General features: G+C 33.0%; 1 protein-coding gene across 2 annotated transcripts in view; it reads left to right on the forward strand.

Annotated features, from left to right (window-relative positions):
- Positions 1-13,561, forward strand: part of LOC101891221 (transcriptional regulator ovo) — a 64,094-nt gene that overhangs the window by 16,264 nt on the left and 34,269 nt on the right. The gene's annotated exons all lie outside the window — the stretch shown is intronic.

Consider the following 13,561-nt stretch of genomic DNA (forward strand, 5'->3'; position numbering starts at 1 on the left):
AAAAATATATATTTGGCATTTCTTTTTTTTTTTTCTTTGATAAGCAAAAAGAAGAGGGGGTGAGAGCTAAATATATTAGCGGAAATTATATTTTCTTATTTTGATGGCATATGTTTTGAGCTCAAAAACCTTAAAGACTTTCATATTCCAAAAAAAAAAAAAAAACAAGAAATAGAGCAAAACAATTGCAAAAGGCATTGCACACTTAGAAAAGAAAGTTTAAAGAAAATGATCGGAAATGGCCTTTTAAGGGGGTAGAAGATCGTTATTTATTGTGTATCTATCAAAGGCCTTTAGGAGTGCACCTGCCCCATTCATTGCCTAAATACCTTTAAGGCCATAATCAAATTAGTTTAACAATTGATCATTTATTTCATTTTAAGACTCAAACAGCTGTGTGGAGTTGGATTCGTTCTCTGCCACTCATTAAATTAAAGGGTATTTACATAGCAATTTAGAGAGCCCCCCTGTTTTGCAACTTTGATGTCACCGTCTCCGAAATTATTTTAAAGTCTCCGCTTATGATTTCTATCGCTTACCAAAGAGTAACAAAAAGGTGTTAAGAAATTACTTAAATTCCAGCCTTTGTTATGTATATGATGGCCAAATTATATGTTCTTTTCTTGGCCTTGTTAAGTTTAAATGTTTTTTTTTTTTGGTATGCCAAAATTAATAATAATTGAAAGATCATTGGCGTTTTTTCTGGTGCAAAAAACTGTTTTGTTTCTTTGTTTTTTTTTATACTCAGACAAGTCCCTGTTATTTGCCATTTAGAGTGTTTGAATTGTTACAAACAACAAATACAATGTGGACAGGATGTTTGCAGTCATATTAAGTTATAACCGTCAAAGGCAGATGCATGGGAATTGCCAAAGGAAGAAAACGGCAAAGAAGAGTCAACAAACAAGATTATCAGGGCATTCTTAAGAAAATAATAAATGAATATTCGAAACATACGATAAATTTGTGTTGGGCAACCAAAACATCGTGGTTAGAATGTCAGGGTGTTGAAGATAATTTATGGACTTGTAATGGGCATTTTTGTGAACTTTTCATGGAATATATTTAAATTTAAATGCTAGCTATTGGAGATCATCAAAAAATTATAGAAACAATATTAACCCTTTTTTGCATGATTTTTTTTATTTTTTTTAATTAAGTTGGGTAAAGTAAATGTTCCGAATTAAAGAAAAATTGTATTTTTTATTGTTTATATTTATCTCAACATCAAGATAGATTTACTGTCAATTTTATTTTAAGGCAAGTCCTATTAATAAGACTTCGAGATATAATTTTTTAATATAAATTTTGGACAATAACTGTTATGAGGTATGATGAAAATTTCCATCACTAGCCAAAGAAGGTTTAAATCGGCCGGCAATATCAGGGGTGAATATGGAGTGTATCAGCCCACTCCTTCTGGTACCTCCCCCACAAAGGGGTCAAGAATGTTCATAAAAAGCGGAATAATCATTTGACTTTTCACATCCTCTTGCATCAACTAACAAGAGATTAAGTACAAAAATAGGATATTATGGCTCACTGCTTCTGGCACATCCCCCACAGAGGGTTCAACATTTTGAATAAACAAAATGCGAAATAAGCACCCAAATTTCTGAAAATTTCACAAATCTCAATATTTTTACAAACCCAAGATCTGGTGTGAAGATGATAGATATCGGTCCACTCCTTCTGTGAAATAAGCATCTGATTACTTTCATTCGTGGCACTTCTCAATATTTTTATAAACCCAAGATCTGGTGTGAAGACACCTTGATAAGACTTGCAAATATAATTTTTTAACATAAATTTTCCGAAATATTCCAAATATGTCGATTGAAATATTCCTTTAAAAAAAAACACATTTTTTGATTGGCATGCATTTTGAAAACTCAAAAATACATTCTCATTCTGAATGATTCTACCAAAAAAAACACACGAAAATTTCCATTAGAATTTTTAGATTCAGATAAAACAGATTCAGATTCATTTCATTCAGATTCAGATAAAACTAGTATTACCGGGAGGAATATTTATAATAACATTCAAAATATTTAAAAAAAATTGATGTTTGTTACGTTAACTGTTTCTACGTCATTGGAAATCTAGAAAGTTATTTTTTTATAATTTTCATATAATTAAAACTCAATAGCCAATACTATTTCATAATACATAACTCTCGTTATAAACAAAAAAAAAAAAAACGGCACAGACCGACGTTATGGTTATGCAAATCGATTTAGAAATACGTTTTTCAAAACAAAAACACATAATATGAATGAAATGATAATAACTGCAATAAAATGAAATTTCGATTCGGCAATTTTGCAATGATTGGCTTCCATGTCATTTAAATAGCAATTTAGCGCCACAAAGATAAAGAGATAAAAGAAAAGAGAGGAGAGAGGAGAAAAGAAAAAAAAAATATGAATTGATGAGTATTGAAATTTTTCAACATCGAATCGGGTCAAACAATACAAGGGGAAATGGTAATGAAATAGTGTCCAAATGGGAAACATTGATAAAAAAAATTAATTATTTTACCCTCAGTCATATGGCTACAAAGGGGTCCATATATCATTTGATACGGCAAAAACGTGTCTCATCAAAATAAAGTATATAGGCCCTAGGTCTCTTTGAAACAATTGGAGTCAATCTAGGGGTGTTCCTCTGTCCGTCCGTCCATCTTTCTGGTTGGTATGCACGATACTCTCGAAGGAAATATCCGATTACATTCAAACTTGGTACATCGTAATATTATTATCAAACTTAGATGGAGTCTGGAGATGGGGGATTATGGCCCACTCCTTCTGGTACCTCTCCCACAAAAGGGGCAAAATGTACACAGACAAATATTTGCCATATTATCCGTAATTGTGCAAATTTTGCAAATCAAAATGTCTGTGTTAGTGTTAAGTCAGGGGCAAAAATGGACAACTTCTGCCAACTTCACCAAGTACCTCCGCCTACAAAGGATCAGAATTTTGAAAAACTCTTTTTATAACTTTTTTTATTTTTGTAAAATTTGAAATAAGAGTCCGATTTTTTTCAAGCTACGTACATCTCAATTTTTTTACCAACACAGGATCTGGTGGGAAAAGGGAATATAACGGCGCACTCCTTCTGATAACTCCCCCACAAAGGAAATACAATTTTGAATGACCAAAACATTCGTAAAATAAGAAATAATTATCCGATTATTTGTACACTTCACCCATCTCAATAATTCTACCAACGCAAGATCTGGCGTAAAGGTGATAGAAATTGTACCACCCCTTCTGGTACCTGCCCCACAAGGGGGTCAATATTTTGAATAACCAAAAGGCTTATAAAATGCGAAATAAGCATCTGATTCCTTCTACACTTCACACATCCCAATATTTCTATTAACACAAGATTTGGTGTGAAGTTGATAGATATCGGTCCACTCCTTCTGGTACCTTCCCCACAAAGGGGTCAAAATCCTCATAAAATGTATAATAAGCATCCGATTCTTTCTATACTTCACACATCCTGGTATTTCTATTAACACAAGATTTGGTGTGAAGTTGATAGATATCGGTTCACTCCTTCCTGTACCTCCCCCACAATGGGGTCAAAATTTTGAATAATTATATATCTTATAAAATGGAAAATCAGCATCCGACTCTCTTCAACATTCACACATCCCAATATTTCTACTACCTCAAGATCTGCTATGAAGATGATAGATATCAGACCAACCCTTCTGGTACCTCCCCCACAAAGGGGTCAAAATTTTGAATAATTATATATCTTATAAAATGGGAAATCAGCACCCGATTTTTTTTTTCAAATTTCACACATCCCAATATTTCTATTACCCCTAGATCTAATATGAAGATGATAGATATCGGCCCACTCCTTCCGGTACATCCCCCACAAAATTCCATGATTTACAAGCTTTGTTCGTTTGTAAGACGATTCATAGTTAAACTGAGGAACAAGAACGTGCGTGAGCTGTTTAATTAAAAACTTAACTAAAAATTACCTTTTGTTTACTCTAAATAAATTTGGGAAGCTTAGTCTACAATTGCCCACCATTTTTTTCTGTTTCTTAAAAATTGGAAATATCCTTCAAACACTTGAAACTCCTAATGAAAATGAGATAATAAAATTTATTTCAAAGGGGAAATAAAAATATTGATTTAAAATTCATATATCTTTCAATACAATATTTTCAAATAATTTAAAAAATATTTTATAAAAATTCATTGGGTCCAATCTTCAATTACCTGTCAAAATAAACACAAATTATCTCAATAAAATATCAATAATGTAAAAAAAAATATATTGCCAGCTTCCAATGGAAAATCCCATTTGAGCTCCCCGAGTTCATAAGGTTAAATAAAACAACTCATTTAACAATGCTAACAAGCGATAATGACCCACTCGCTACAGCTGGTCACCATTCATTCACACAAAGCACTTGTTTTGAAATCCAACAACAACAACAAACGTATTTGCAATATTGATAAGACAAAACAAAATATTGGCAAAGAGTTTAAATATATTTAACAATACTTAAAAGACATAAGACAAAAAACAACACCAACAAATTTCCAAAGATCACTGTGGTGTAAACGATTACGATTTTAAAGTGCAACATCCATGGTGTATGCATCTCTTATTTTTTGCTGGCATGCTTGGCTTTGTTGACACGCTCAAGGTATACATGGCACAGCAGCCGCCTTTTTTCTGTTTGTTTATTTTGGTTGGCTGGACTTTTTTTTCTTTGCTAGCACATATTGAAAAACGTTTTTGTCTGACACGGTCTTCAAAATTACGTTGGCCATAATCCATTGTACATTTTTCTTCTCTCGGAGTGTGTGTATGTAAGTGTGTCTCGTAAATGCATAATGTGGATGCAGTTCGTCGCTGTTGCCGATATTTTTTTTGTTTTTGTTTTCTTTACAAGTCAACCCTGACCTGAAAAGTATTAATTTTTGTATTGTGTCGCGCTCAAAGTGTTTTTTCAAGTTTTGCTCTCCGCGTGCATGCGAAGCGTTTAAATATTTTATTACCAACAACAACAACCACAATAATAAGAACACTTTGCCTCACAACAGCAAAAACAAAAACTGCGAAAAAAAAGACGACAATATTTGTCATGAAGACTCACAGGCAATGGGCAAACCAATATAAACAGAGACACACTCAGACTTATATTTGCACACCCAACTAAACTTAGGCACGTTTACAGACCTCCACTCCAATCGCACACACACACTCATTTGGTGGCTCGCTCGTCATGACATTCATTCACACTTTATGGCCATAAATGCAGTTATACAAGTGACGATTTTTCATTAAACGTTACATACCTCCACACACATTTACATGGGAACTGTGAAGCAAACAACCCCACGACGATCTGAAGGAGGTGTTCCGTTGATGCCATGGAGATCAGCCAAAAACCCATGCACATGTCAGCCATAATTGTAAGTTGTAATGGGCGGAAAACGGAAGAGGGGGGGACATCAGCCAAGAGGAAGCATACTAAATTGCGATAAATTTTTGCATTGTCCACCAGCGAATTGTTCGTTCACACACACATGGTGGTCCAACTTGATTAAAATATTGAAAAATGTATGAATATTAATTAGCCATAATAATTATTATTATAAAAAGAATAAATGAACACTTACGTACATACAGACATACATACATATGGTATGTGTAATTTGTGTATGGCAGTTAATCATTGGGGATCAAAGGCAAATATAGAATCCACTCAGAAATGATTTGGAATGAAAATTAATTTCCATACTGTCGTAAATTATCCATATTTCATTAAAGAAAAAAATTATTATCTCTGAGGTGTCAAAAAAATTAATTTGGAAGAAAATCATAAGAATGAGCCATTATATCCTCCACCATAAAATAGAGGGTATATTAAGATGGTCACTCCGTTTACAACACCTGGAAAAAATTCTAAGTCGATTTAGCCCTGTACGACTGTCTATCTGAAATCATAATGGAGCTTGAACTAGCAATGATATTATTCCCAGAATTTTTGCTTTTAACGATGGAATGCATCAGGTTCCACGTTTAGGTATATACAGGATGAGATAAAAAATCTCCAACAAAGTTAGACGCCATAATTTTTAATTTTTTTTAAATTTTTTTTTAAAATTTAAATTTTATTGAATGAAAGCAAAAAATGTCGGAAATTGCATCAAATTTTAGAATAAGTTTATATTTATTCGAATCGTTCACCTTTGACACGAATTAAGGCCTTCAAATGGCCAATGAAACGGTCACACGCCGTCCGAATGTTGTTCTGCGGTATTTTGGCCCATTCCCGAAGAAACGCTTGCTGGAGGTGATCGACACTTTTTTTCTTACCTTGGTTTCCTTAATGCTCCAGACACAATAGTCCAACGGATTGGTATCCGGAGATTTTGGTAGTCATTGTGCGATGAAGCGGGGAACCTCATTTTGAAACCCTTCTGGGGTGGAGCGTGTTGTGTGCGATGGTGCTGAGTCCTGTTGGAACGTCCAAAGTCTGCGGCCACAATTTTTGCGTGCACAAGGCTTTTATACACCCTCCAGAATATTTTCGCGATAATATTCGGCATTTATTCTGATGCCACTGTCGATTAATACGAGCGGAGAGCGACTATCGGCTGTTTTGGCAGCCCACACCATCACCATGGCCGGCGCTTGAGTCCTAGTGGCCAAGCGAAGGTGCACATTTTCAATTGACCTCTTTGGCAAGTAAACACGATCATTTTGTTTGTTTACAAACTGCTGGACAAAGAATGTTTTCTCATCGAAGAAAACCAAATTGGTCAGTTCACCACTTTCTGCCAAGCGAAGCAACTCTTTAGCTCTTTTGAGTCTATTTTCTTTCTGTTGCGGTGTAAGTTCTTGCACTTTTTTGGAATTTCAATGGCTTTACCCCGAGCTCATTTTTTAATTATTGCCGAATGGAATATTGCGATATGTTCAGCTTACGAGTGATTTTCGGCCACTGCGACGCGGGTTTCGATCAAGTATCAATATCACACAAAAGATTTATTCACAATTAAATACCGGAGTGCGCTCCAACGATAGCCACTTGTGGTTTTCCAGCCAAATATATAGAAATCACACTATCACTCTTGAATTCCATCACGAATAACTTTTTTTCTGGAAAATTCTCAGCAAAATGCTTTTGTACGCTTGTAAACAATATAATGAGCTGTCACTGGAATAATTTTAATAGCTGTCGAACGAGTGGCTTAGAATTGACAGCAGTCTGAAGTTGGTTGCAGCTTTTTCATCTCACCCTGTATATATATTATCCGAAGAAGCTAGCTGAAACATTACTCACATTTGGATTGCATAGCTCTAGTATCTCTCGTAGAACACATATCCCTATCATCCACCTTTTCATAATCCCCATCATAAATCATTTAAACACCTGAAACACAATTACTCAGCCTGGTAATGGCTTTTAGACACCCTGGGGGGGATAGCAACCACAAAATAACGCCAAAATCATTAAATCTCCACGCACATTCTCCGAACTCACATAACCGAAATCAATTTTCCAGGAAACCCAAAAAACCCCACTTCGAACAGCATTCAAAATCCAAATAAAAATCATAAAACATATGATCTTCGCCTTAACAAGGCAAAACTCAAAAATCATTTTCAATTACCACCATAGCAGCATATATGAGAGAGGGTGAGAGGAATATATCTTACCTTACACCATTAAGAGAGAGAGAAAAACCACCTATCTGTCTATCTTACCACAACATCGTCCACCTCATCATCACCATCATCATTATAATCATCATCGTCGTCATCATCATCATCTTCGTATTATTAATGATGATGGAAAAATGAAAAATTATTGAAATAGAAATCAATGACATACGTTTGAAATCTACACGGACTGACATTACAATGGAAACCATAGAAAATACATCTAAAATGCATTATATTACATTATATTGTGAGAATCTTGCCTCGGAACACCAGAGAGTAGAGACAAAGAGAACAGCAATAGTGCAGAGACGCTGAGAATTACATGTAATACGAAAACAAACAAAAAAAAAAAAACAAGTCCACCTACAGTTGAACACTTCTTCAAATGTGAGCAAAAATGAAATAAATTAATTGTTCTTGTAAAATGCAAAATTGCTTAACTCCATTTAAAAAAAAAATAAAAACTATTTTAAAAGTAATTAAAAAAACTTTTTTATATATATATTTTTTTTAAGTCTAAAAATTTCAAAGTTTTATGTTTTTTAATTATTTAATCTCTTTGCCACTTTTGCCCATTGCACGAGTTTTTTGTTCTGTTTTTTTGTTTTTAATTTTTTGCTTTTTGGTTTTCTTTAATTGTAATGTAATGCCACTTGGCAATGTTAAGCGGTTTGGTTTTGGTTTGTAATTTGCCTTCGCCTCTATGCCTGAGAATTGTTGTTAAACTTTACATTGAAAATGTGTTGTTGCCGTTGTTGTTGTTGGCGTTGCTGCTGCCATTATTGTAGAGGTGTGTAAATCTAGCTTCTAAGCCAAGTTTGTGCTAGCAAACCAAGACCAAGGTTAATGTTAATGTTTTTTTTTTTGTGTTCGTATTGTTTTATACAATAACCATAACAACCACAACAACAACGACGACATCTATTAAAAAAGGCTTTAATTTTTTTTTAATTTTAGCATTTTCAAACTAATTTTTGTGTGGTTTGTGAAGAAAAAAAGAGAAATACATTTATTTCGAGCCTATGCGCGTTCAATAAACTTGTTTCTTTTTTGGCATTTATTTAGGAATTGTGTTGGCAAATTTCAAATGTATTTATTTCAAATTTCAACATGTTTTGGTTGTTGTTGTATATTAGAATTTTTTGAATGTGCGGAGAAGCCTGCCGGCGTGTGTATGTGTGTGTGTTTTATTTTTTTGTATGTCATTAAGAAACAGTTATTAAAACAAGATTATCAGAAAGCAGTTAAATTTGATTTGAGATCGTTTTACTGGTTTCAGTAAAACGGCTTTTGTCGTGCTTGTTGTTTTTCTCATTTCATTTTTAATTGCGTCAAATTTTACTTTTTTTCGAATTTTTTGTTAATGGTTTTTTGTTTTGTTTAAACCCGTTTTGTTGTATTTTTAACTCAAACAATATGTATGACAACTATCCCATATATATGTGTGTAAATTTACTAACAGGTGGGAGTTTTGAAAGTTGGGATGCAAAAAAAAAAAACAATTATTTATTTAAAAAAAAAAATAATAAAATTGGCATTAAAATAAATATAAATTCTAAAGACTTAGGAAATAAACCCAAAATATACACCTTAAGAGAGAAATAAAGAGTGGGGAAATAATATGGGTGTCACTTATGAAAGAAGAACAATTGAGAAAGTGAGAAATTCAAAATATTGTAATAAAGAGACACCGTTAGTTATTTGATTATAGAAAAAAGAGAAAGAGGCTTAGACATTTCGAGAGACTAATTTTTATTTCTCTGAGAAAATGTTTTATTTGTATGCCATTTTTTTAGTGTATTATTTACATTAGGAGATTGACTTTTAATTCCCTGAGAATATTTATTACTTTTGATTAAAATCAGAAGACTTAGGAAACGAACATGTTTTAGGGAGAGGGAATTGGTTTTACATATTAAGGCAACACCTAAAATTTCTCCGAGTGCTCAGACCTATCTAAAACAAAAGACTTAAGAAACAAACGTTGCAATTCCCAAGATAGTTGATAGTATCTCTCTTTATTGCCAAAAAAAGGACAATTTTAAATTGACAACAAAAGACTTAAGACACAAACTTAGTAGAGAATACAGTTCTTCACATTAGGAGTATTAATTTTAATTCTCTGAGGGCATTTATTGCTTGTGACGATTTAGGAAACCAACGTGTTATATGGAGATGTACAGAGATTTTGAGCATAGATGGGCACAATAATTAAAGAGAAATTCTTAAGAGATTAAAAAAAAACATTTCCTAAGTTGAATGATTTCTAATTTAATATTTTTAAACAAAAGTCCAATTATTTTACAGAAACAATTGTTGAAAATTATTCGCATAGGTCTGCTTGTTGATTTCGCTCTCATGAGAAAGAATAAAAAACATCAACTCTAGCGTGCGTACTTGCTCATCTACGATATTGAGAACAATTCGACCGGGCCGAACTTTAAATACCCTCCACCATTGGGTAAAGAAATTTTTTTTTTAAAAAGTATATGAATTCAAACGTATTCCACTTTAAACTACAAATACCAGGGTCAGATCGTTTTGATAATGTGTTTGGGGGCCATACCAAAACGGGAACCTCTATAGACAATTTCAAAACTTCTTAAATACTAAATTAAAAACAATTTCGTGTAAGTTCCGCCATCGGAGCTGGAACCCATTTTGACCTACAAATCATCAAAATACTGAATATGGGGAGGTACCGTTATATGGGGGCTACACAAAAACGTGGTCCTATACATACAATGTTTCGCCACCGGAGCTAAAACCCATTACGAACTACAAATACCAATTTTTATACAAATCCGTGGAAAGAATGTGGCAAAAATCATCAAAATACCGAATATGGGGAGGTACCGTTATATGGGGGCTATACCAAAACGGGGACTGATATACCTGATTTTCAATACAAATTCTGGTACCAAATTTTGAAGCTCTGCGTCAAATAATGTGGGCTGTATTGTAATTTCAATAGATAGACAGACAGACGGTCGAACAGATCGTTAAATCGACTTAGAATTTTATGCTAATCATGAAAATATACTACGACAAATGTATAGGGATGTTACAAACAGAACGAGAAAGTTAATGCATCCTCCTTTTCAAGGTGGAGGGTATAATGAATGTTTGCGAGTCAATGAAGAGAAAATCAGGAAACCATTATTTTTTTGGCAATGGATATATTTGTTCCAAAAATATTACAAAATATCAAATATTTTTTTTTTTTTTTTTTTTTTTTTTGTTTAACACCAAAATCAAAAAAATACTTTTTTGTGTCATTTCGATATACATTTTTCTTCCCCACATAAAGTTAATGACATTTTGAATGTACCTTGAATGTAAATTGTAAAATGCAATAGATTCTCGTTTTCTATCTTTTTTTTCTGTCTCACCTCCCGACTCGTTCTATTGGAATTTCAACCCGATATTTACATCTATAATTAATCTAAATGAAAATAACAGTTTGTAATAAACAACTGTTTGAAAAACTATATAAAAATTAGCACTCACAATGTTTGTTGCTAAATGGCAAAACTATGGAAGTTGTTGTTTTTCTATTCTCTGTAATTTTTTTTTCTCTAGACTGCGTTTAGATGCGAAAAAGCAAGCAATTGCAAGTGGGATTGTTTTTATTGTGCTGTTAGTTTTTGTGTTTGCACTATTAGTTGTAGAAAAGTTGAAGGTGGTTCATATTGAGGGTAATCGGCTTTCAAATTGTAATTCTAAAGTCTAATCATGAGATGGGGATATTGTTGTACAACAAAAACTTGTTACAACTAATTATAGTAGTGATGAAGGATGTGTTTTTTTTTCATAAATAAATTTCCAGGAAATGTTTTAGGCTGAACTTGAATTTGAAAACAAATTAACTAAATGAGGAAGACTAGTTTTAATTTTTTTTCAATATTTATGAAGTTTTAGAAAAAGAAAGTTGAAGGAAAAATATAAATTTTTAAGATTTAGAAAATAGTTTGAGAGAAAATGTAGAGAAAATTGGCATAGGAAGTTTTTGGAAAATATATAAATATTTTTAAAAATATATATAAAAATATTTTTTTTTAAATTTTGAAGATTTTTTAATTAATGATCTATTCTACAACTGTAGAAATTTTTACAACGTTAACCAATTTTCCCTTTATGATATTGGAAAAAAATTACAAAACTATTAAATTCTTGCAGATTCTGGAACATAGCAAAATTCTCCTCCTCAAATGTCCCCCCCTCACAGAAAGTGACAGCGTAGCGAGATATCCCCCTGCCCTCCTCCTCCTCCTGAAATTAAATAGCCCATTCATTGACACCAAAACCGTAAACACCTTTTAAAGTATTTCCGTTTTGCGAAATACAAATAAATAAAAAAACAATAACAAAAATCTAAATACCCCATAAAATTAATCATCATTACAACAATAACAATATTTCCTTTTCATGCAATACTATATAACTTCCAATAGAACATGCAAAAAATCACACACACACACTCACTCACACATTTCATTCAAATCAGTATTCGTATGCATTTTCAATTTACACCAAAACGTTCGCTCTTCAACTATTTCCATTATTTATATGCGTTGACCCAAATTTTATTGTTAAACGAACTATTGTCAGCAGAGAGAAGAAGAAGAAGCAGAAAAAAACAACAAAAAATGCACAATATTCAGTAACTGATGAGATGGGGGGTTTGGGGAAAACAGTATTGATCACAGCTGAAGCTGAAGCTACTACTACTCACTGCAACTGCTCTTTGCTGTCATTTAAGGCTGACAAAAATCAAACAGCAACAAAGTTTTGAAATCCAAAAAAAAAAAAATGCTGGTTATCTGTATTTAAGCTAACAATAAAAGTAAATACACATACATACACACATATGTATACACACCACAAGTATTTAGAGGCATATCGCTATTTGAAATCAACAGAACGTCAAACAAATTAGACAAACAGTCATATTATTGTCACAGTGCAGAGAATAAAATTGCAACGCCAGAAAGTAAAACAGACAAAAAAAATCGCTACAGGTACTTAGCTGGCATGTTGGCCAGCACCATTGGCATCCATCGAACCGCCAAACAACCACATGCAGTTGTGCAGTTGATTTTTTTTTTTTTGCTCTCTGTAGAGATTTTTTTCGATACAAATGAATGCTAAATGGATAACTCACACTGGCCCCTAACTACCTACCTACCTACCTTACCGGCTAAGCAGATGGCAGAACATTAGACCAAATTAAGCTCAGTTCGAAGAGGGTTAAAGGTAGGAGGGTGGGGAGGCATATTTACAATTCCATAGCAGCCTGTTGTAATGTGTTGTTAGCATGGGGAATTAGAGCTCCATTGAGAAATGTTTGTGTATAAAACACATACACACATACATATGTACACATGTGTAAGGTCGGTCAAATACTGCACCAGTGTTGCATGTATGATCACAACTAATTAAATACATTGTATTAGATACATAAATGTAGGTATGTATGTAACTATGTGTCCAGCTATTTATTTAAACATTCTAGATGTCGGCTGTTTTGCTGGTGCGTGTCTATATGGTGTTAGTTCTGAAGGTCCAGTTGTTGTTTTGTTTTTTTATGTTTTAATTTTTTTTTTGCAACAACAACATCCGTTACATTTTATTTGTGTTAGGGGTTTGATGTAAATTGGGTTTGGGTAGGGGCTATAAAGCCCACATCGCAACTTTGGTGACACAAAAATATTTCTTAAATGATTACATCAAAATATCAGCTACAAAATTAATTTCTAATTCGAAATAAATAAATTTTGATAATTTAAATATTATAATTTTTTTTTTTTTTTTGATATTTTTATGAAATTTTCCAATACGT

Source organism: Musca domestica, unplaced genomic scaffold (assembly GCF_030504385.1).
Source record: "Musca domestica strain aabys unplaced genomic scaffold, Musca_domestica.polishedcontigs.V.1.1 2, whole genome shotgun sequence".
Classification (NCBI taxonomy): domain Eukaryota; kingdom Metazoa; phylum Arthropoda; class Insecta; order Diptera; family Muscidae; genus Musca; species Musca domestica.